Genomic DNA, 8,548 nt, shown 5'->3' with positions numbered 1-8,548 from the left:
ACATAAACTTCTCCTTCGGAAAGTTAAAAACATTGATTTATTCATGCAAAAGTATTATTGAACTAGGAACTGCAGTCAATGATCAAGTTTTTTACAATAAAGACAAGATAAATCAAGTTCAATTTTGTGTAGGCTGTTTATTAATTGAACTCACAATAAGTTGCAATTTTTTAAATATTATTAATTGTTCCAATAGCAATCAGAACTACTTTAGACTTACATGTCTCATAAGCAGTTGGAGACTTATAACCTACTGTTTCATATGAGGCAACCCATCGGTTTACCATTCTTCTGTGTGTGGGGTTTATATTAGCTCTTCCGTCTAATAGTTATATGAAGGACAATTTCCACTTAAAATTGTATTGTGATTTATATCCTCAAATGGAAATTTGACATAAACGCTGCCTGGTGTCGCGCTTTGGAGGTAGAGGGAATCGAACCAACGAACCAGGGAATAGTTGCTAGTAATCATAATTTTTTTTTATTTATTAATAGCAATCAAGATACAATTTCATCTTATAATCTTATGAGACACAAAGAAATCGAAAAAAATAATAACAATAAATAAATAAATAAATGAAAATAATAATAATAACAAAAATAAAAGAAAAAAAAAGAAATAATTAATTAGAGTTCACTCCAATGAGTGAAGCGTGAAGTCTTCTTAGTGATGAAGAGTTGATTAGAGAAGCAATGAGCTGGTTGTAGTGGCGCTCCAATTTTTGAGAAATAGATCGAGCTCTGTCCTTGATGACATTTTTCAAATTTTTTGCTAAGATATTAAGGTGAGTCAGTATACTTGATTAGTAGCTATAACAGTCGCCCAAAAACTTCATTCTTACTGCTTAGGTGGAACAGCTTAATTATTCTCGTACACGTTAGAGATTCTATGTGTGTATAGGGAAAGCGAAGAGACGTCGTATATCAGCGGTATGATAAAATGATGTAGCGTAAAATAGATGTTAGTTAATTGCACGCGCATGAACTATCTGCCCGGTCGAGGTAAACATGCACTCGGTCTGATTTATAGCAGAGTCGTATTATGCACGAGAAGACCAGAGGCACGCGCATCGCCCCGTGCCGGCAATTAGTGCTTCGCGACTGATCTGATTCTATGTACCGCTGCACCGGAGGACAGCGTTTTGCAACCTGGATTAAATTATTTTAATTGAAATTTTTCAATTGTAAATGATGTTTGATATTTTATTTGTTTTATCTTCTTGATTTTGGGAAAAGTTTGAACTAGTATTTAAACCCATTTGAATGTACGATATTCAACTCTGGGGATGCGCCAGTTGAGGTGACCACAATATTCTACACTTCAACTTATTTTGATCCTTCCAAAAATTCAATACCGGTATTTCAGTATTTTTGCATTAAAACCGGTTCATAAATACTATATATGTAAACAAAATTGGAAGTTACTTGTACAATTATAAAAAATAAACCTAATATATAAATAAAAACTTAGAAATAAAAGATGAAAACGTACAAATATATTTATTTAAAACTGTTGTAAACTAAATACTAGATTTTTATTATTATTTCTAGATTTTTATCTTTATTTTTTTTTCACTTACATTAGGTTTATTTTTTGTTTTTGTAATATTGTTAATTTATTAATAAAAAATCGTTTATTTTGTTCAGTTATGTATATTATATACATAACCGCACAACTATTCTGATACTTGTTTATACAATAGCAATTATGGCACCTTGCAATTGGTGTAACATCTATCAACTAGCACTTACGTTTCAATACCGAAAATATCAGTAATTTTAAAGTAAATACCGGTATTATTACCGCCATACCGTTTTATTTTTGGTATACCGATATACCGGAATTGCATTCCCTACTCTTAGGTATGTCAAATTATTATCTTTGTAACGTAGACGAAGAAATTATGCTGTTTCCGATAAAACCATAAAAAACTACTGACATGTCATTATTCATATTAAGTCCAAGAAGAAAATGATGAATTTAAAGGTGCCAACTTTTGATTAATATAAATCGTTTAATATAAATCGTAATTAGACATTTAGTAATTACGATGGCATTTATTTATGGCTTTTGAAGGTTATCCTTGAGTACACATTACGATATAAATTTTCATATGTTATTTATTATTATAAATATTATAAATAAACGTGAATCTAATTTTAAACTAATTATCATTAACAATTCAGTTAATTCAGAGTTTAGTTATTTTAAGTCTGAAAGGGAGAGTAGTATTATAACTTTAAAGCAAGTTCGATACGGGGTTTCTTCGCTTATAATTTTGCACAAATTTTTAATTTTCTCTTTCTTAGAGGAATACATTTTTTTCGGAAAATTTTTTCGTTTATATATAAATTAATTTAGGAGCTGTAATTTTTAATATTATTCTGTAAAATTTATTTAAAAAACAACTTCATGCAAATATTTGTAAACTTACGTTATTCTTGTTTATCTATACTTATGTTTGTTGTTAATCATGCTTACGTTTGCTGTTAATTCTAGCAATGATTTTTTTCTTAATGTAATTTGAAAACTTGGTGGTAAATAATGCGATATATTTGTAAGAGTTCCCCGTGCGCCTGATTTTGTCGACATTCTCAGTTTCAATAGAACCGTAAGTAAGTTACAGGTACTTTTTCTTAAGATTCTATGCAGTTATCTTGATATATTTAAGTTCTTTGTAATGATTAAGAACATGCGCGAATACAGACTAGTAATACACCAACGCTGCTGATAGAACACGTACTTCTGATCGCTGTTCACGATGTGCAAATACAAAATTTACTTTTTCAATATTCTTCATTTATAACGTTTCAAAAAATTGTCATGCATGAAGTGCTGCAAAAAATATTTATTGCTTGCCGATTTTTTTGTACTATTACATATTTACATATTATTCTACATGCTATTATTTTTATTAGTTTAAAATTTGTTGTAATGTAATTTTTTGTCTAATATTGACTTATTACATATAATTATTGGATATATTAATAACTATAGTTTCTAAATTCATTGACGCAGATTGTGATATATTTAGTGATTTTTTTCGTCGGCTTGCTACAAAAAACTTTAGATATATACATGATTGTTTTTACTCAATAAGAAATTGTTGTCGATATAAAAAATTACGTTTAAACTTACAAACTGATCTTACAAGATCTTCAACATGAATCATAATACATTTTTTTTCAAATTCACGAATTTTTTTCATGGTGGTATTATAAATGAAGTTGAAAATGAACTTTGCTTCAATATTTTAAATCGTATTTTAATATTATTTTTGCTAATTGTTTATTACTAACTTATATCTTAATTTATTTAATAGGAAGTCGCTCGTGGGTGAGTGACTAGAGCAACTGGAAATAAATAAAAAATCCTGCGTTTGATCTAACTTCTAGGAGTCTGATGTCAAGCAGTAGTGACCTCGATTTTTACTTGAAAATATAATTACTAATATTTCCAAGTAAAAATATTCCATCATCCGGCATTGCTGCACCAATAAAATATTTGCCTTATAACAGTAATTGTAATAATAAAATTTATCAGACAGTGATGAGACAACTGTTTGGGTTGCTATCTGTATAACCAATTAATATTAAGTCAAATTAGCCGAAAAGCTTATAGGACTTCTAAGTTCTGATTGCTGCTGAAAAAACAATACGACCAAAAATTAAAAAATTATCACAAATGTTCTTATTATATTAAAGACATAGCTAAATATGTATAAATAGTACTACAAAATTATTTTCACTAATTGTGTATTACCCATTCATGTCGCATATTGATATGCATAGAAGATCTTTTATCATAAATCAATTTCTGTTAGAGCCAATGTAAATTACATTTTAAAGATTGATTTTGATAAACAGTTAATAAATATAAAATTTTAAGTTTTCGTTTAAATTTAATTCTTACAAGATTAGTATTTGTTAATGTTAATTTGTCAGCCGATAAAAAATGTACAAACCCATAATAATAGCCTTGATCTTCAAAGCATAATCTGAAATTCTTAATTACTTCGGCATCGAAAGCTGCTAATTCTGTCTCAGAAACTCGATTCCGATTTGCGTCACGCTAGTAAATGTTTTGCTTACGTTCGTATCCATCCGTTACATAATTCCGATGATGGTCTCTGGTTTGATTTGTCATAATCACAAATCCAATTATACGGCTAAACTGCTTTGGTGCGTCGTCTATCGTGGCTTCCTGCTGAAGAGCCGTTAGGAGCGTGCTTCAATGATCAACAACCGGCGATCGACGCCCAGGCGCCTCCAGTCTATTGAACTGATGTCGATGCTGAAAAAGAATTGTAGTGATTGACATGTATAGTTATTAGTTACATATTTAATAACGTTGAACTCATTACAATTATTTAAAGCCAACGATGATTTTTGCTTGAATTTATTAAATTTATCTTAACGGGTATCGGTGGTACCTACTCGTAAACCACTTGGAGATTGTTAATGTCAGATTGTTACATATACGACAAAATTTATTTTTTATTTAGTCAATTACAACTTTCAAGCATTTTTAACTTGTTATGAACACTTATGTAACATATTATCTTATTTGTACTGTTGTTCTAACAATATTTTCATAATTACATCATTTTTTTATCTCCAGTGTAGAATAGGCTCGCTCGTAGGTAAGCGGCTAGAGCAACTGGAACTGAATCACAGGTACCGGGTTCGATTTTGCTTCGAGCAGTCTGTTGTCAAGCAGTAGTAACAACGATTTTCACTTGAAAGTATTATTATTATCATTATTATTTATTTATTTCAGCCTAATGGCCTAAAAATACATCATCATCCACAAGCCACAATAATACCTTAAACCTACTTTATATACAATTTTCACTTGAAAATATAGATAGCAATATGTTTTAGTGAAAGTGAAAATAGCTCTTACCCGAAATTGCTGCACCAATAAAAATATTTCCTCTATCACAGAAATTGTAATAATATTACCTAATAGAGATGGGACAACTGTTCGGGTTGCCATCTAGTAAAATCAAATTAGCACAACAACTTATAGGATTTTTAAGTTCTTCTTGCTGTTCAAAAATTAAATAAAAAATGTTGAATATTGTTAATTTCCTAAAACTTTATTTTATCATGTAATTTACAACTATCCTCAGTACACATTTAGCAGATACAGTAAAAAAAATATAATGAACTACCTGTATTATTTCTACTTCAGATAAATATAATAAGGTTTTATATAAAAAATAACTTATATATATATATATATATATATATATATATATATATATACGTATATATAAAATTAACACTTTACACTCGCGAATTCCGAGAATTATATGAATTTTGCCGTTGGAGCGGCGGCATATTCGAGTCGAAAGGGTTAAATTTCTATACGTAGAATAGTTTAGTGGATGTATTGATAACTTTCCGTAGGGTAAGTTAGAGTAATCGTCCGAAGAAGAGGTTTCTGAACATTTTGGCACACCTTAAAAAATGTTGATGTATGTGTGTGTGTCGACGTTTTCGGGAGCATCGTTCAACCGATTAGAATGATTAAAAAAGCATTCAATTCCTATTGATAGGCGTTCTGGTTACTTTTTGGCAAAGACAAGTCAACCCATGTGGAAGGTACACAGCAAACAGTGCTAAAAATTACAGTTTTAAAGATGACGGATCCGGTTTCAATTATTTGCTTGTGTTTGACTGTCTGAAAAAACGATTAGTTTTTGTGGAACGCAAATAATTTTTTTATCAAATTTAAAAAAAAAAACTAGTTGAAAGTGGCATTTTGCCTTAAGACAAGTTGCATGAACTTTCTGAAATATGTAATAAATGACTTAATTGACCAAAGTTGAGATCTAGATATTTAGATAAAATTTTCAACGGCACGATTACATGTATCATGTACATAGTCCTTGATATTATTTAATGATCATTAATTAATGGTAACATTTTTTACACAACTAGAGTAGTTTTGTAGATTGCTGATTTACTATTCTACTACTTTTAAAGTCATTTCTAATTTCTAATGGCTGGCCCGGTTCTCTCGCAAACTCGCGACTTTTTATAGAATTTATTCGAATGACTTTTAAATTTGTGAAATTCAAATATTGACCCATCACATCACAAAAGCGCCTTCTCTCATAAATTTTGTCGGTTGTTCACTGTTTTCATCAAACTCGTTCAAAACTGAATTTTAATTTTTTTATATACAATATTTTTGAACTCTTTTATTTTTTGTACTACTGTATTGACTTTAATATTTAGGTACTTTTATCAAATTATATATATTTATTTTTTACTTACTTCTTTCATAAATTTTATTACAATGATTTGTCGTATGTATGACATACTAGTTTACCATGTAAAGAATTCACAATTACAAGGTTTTAAACATAGTACCATTTATTTATTTAACCCCTTCGCTTACAAAGACTTCTCAGAGGCGTCCAAAGATTATCGGCTCAAATGCGAATAGGATGCCTTAGAGTCGTCGTAAGTCTACCGGCAAATTGCTGGAACTTCCCGTACTTTAATGAAATATTCGAGAAATATAAAATGTTCTTAAATAGATTGTTATAAATACTGTAACTTATTATTCTTATGAGGACAAAATATAACAGCATATGTATAGAAAAAAAAATTTGTAAATTATAAAAAAAACTTTCACCGAAAGCAATTGTTTCGTCAACACAAGCAAAAAATATTTTGAATGATTCAAATCGAATGCTTAATTCTCTCAAAAACTTGATTTCTATTTTTTGCACTCTTCGCTCCGTATCTCCGAAACTGCTGGACCTTCCTTCGCCAAGAACTAATCAGCACATCTCCCTATCAAATAAAATTCAAATGTTTTTTGAACCATTCAAATCGGTTCATCCGTGCGCCCGAAAACGTGGACGAAAAATTCTATCGATGTATATATACACAAACACAAACACACACATCCATTTTTTTCTGAGGTATGCCAAAATGTTCAGAAACCTTCAAAACGTGAAGAAATGTAAAAATTTAGCCATCGGAAATGCAGAAAATAAAAAGATTATTAATCTACAATGATGTCGCAATCGCCCGAACTAGCAATGAGTAAAAAATATTTTTTTTCACAAAATGGTGACTGTTTGAAAAAAAAGTGTTTTCTTTTACTGTTTTTTTGAGTTTCTCGATTTTTTTAAAAATAGTAAGAATTGGAATTTGGGGATAATCCTAGTTTGGGCTTTAGATAGGTCTGTAAACAAGACTCTCTGAACATTTCAAGTGAATCGGTCGATTAAAACTCGAGAAATCAACAGTGTCAACAGTACTGAAAAAGTCTGTTCTGGGAAAAACGCATTTGAAGTTTTGCGTGAAGCCAAACCAGTATGGAGACCGAGTTAGTAAAATGCCTATATTTCCGAAAATAATTCAAATTTTCAAAAACCTTCTCGTACCCATATTCTTAGATAGTTAAACTTTGAAAATATGAAATAGAAAAAAATCGTTTTTTTTATTTCTATACTAGAATACCCCCCTTAAACAGACTGAGCTACCGAGATATAGTATAAGCGTATGTATTGAAATATTCTAATCGGATTTTTGCACTTTTTACTCCATTATTTCGAAATGATTGGTCTTGCCATTGCCAAAAACATATCAGCACGCCTCTGTCAATACCAATCGGTAGTTTGAATGAATCATTAAAATAGGTTGATCCGTGCGCCCGAAATCGTGAACACAAAATTCAGGAAGTTTTGAAAAGTAAATATTTTTTTCTTATTTATTTATTATTTTGTCAATCAAGACTTAAAAAGTCTTATAATACAAAATTGCTTTCTTAGGTAATAAAGAGAACAGTTAAATAAAGTAAACAATATACATGATAAGTAATAATAATTAATAAACTATTTAATAATATATTTGGAAAGTAGGATTAAAAATAAATTCCCATGCGCTAGGCAACATGGGATATGACCTAAATTGATTGTTTTGGCATACTCTAGAAGAAAATTCAATTAATTAGAATTAACTGTTTAATTTTAGTGCATAAATATTTGAAAAGTAGGATAAAAAAATGTAGGCCCATGCGGGGAATCGAACCCCGGTCTCCTGGCTGAGAACCAGGTATCCTAACCACTAGACAACATGGGATATAACAAAAATAAATTGTTTTGACATACCCTAGAAGAAAATTCAATTAATTAGAATCAACTGTTTAATTTTAGTGAATAACTAGCTGTAAGTGGAATTTTGTCTTAAGGCAATTAGGGCATCGTGCCTTAAGGCAAATTGCTGGAACTTCCCGTACCGCAATTCAAAATTCGAGTAATTAAAAATAATGATTTGAAACTTTCAATAGAACCATATTAAATCATTCTATCATAAATCATTTATTTTCAAATATTTTGGAAATTCTGAACTTTTTTTCAAAGCAATCGTACTTGCATAAAGACGAAATATCAAAGCGCGTAAGCACTGCGTCGCCGTCTAACGCGTAAACATTGGTACGGAACCCATAAGAATGTAAAAAAAATTTATACTTATTGTTAAAATCTCTATAAAATATCTGATAATTTGATGTGCATATGTC

General features: G+C 29.9%; 1 non-coding gene across 1 annotated transcript; it reads right to left on the bottom strand.

Annotated features, from left to right (window-relative positions):
* Positions 1–8,037: 8,037 nt before the first annotated feature.
* Positions 8,038–8,109, bottom strand: Trnae-cuc. The gene has a single exon. It is a non-coding gene; the product is annotated as a tRNA-Glu (tRNA).
* Between the last annotated feature and the right edge of the window lie 439 nt (positions 8,110–8,548).

This window comes from Ctenocephalides felis, unplaced genomic scaffold (genome assembly GCF_003426905.1).
Source record: "Ctenocephalides felis isolate EL2017-DRISC unplaced genomic scaffold, ASM342690v1 CF-g0.4_SCAFFOLD_01886, whole genome shotgun sequence".
Taxonomy (NCBI): domain Eukaryota; kingdom Metazoa; phylum Arthropoda; class Insecta; order Siphonaptera; family Pulicidae; genus Ctenocephalides; species Ctenocephalides felis.
The sequence above is the reverse complement of the archived record's forward strand: the minus strand, read 5'-3'. Positions and strand labels throughout refer to the sequence as shown.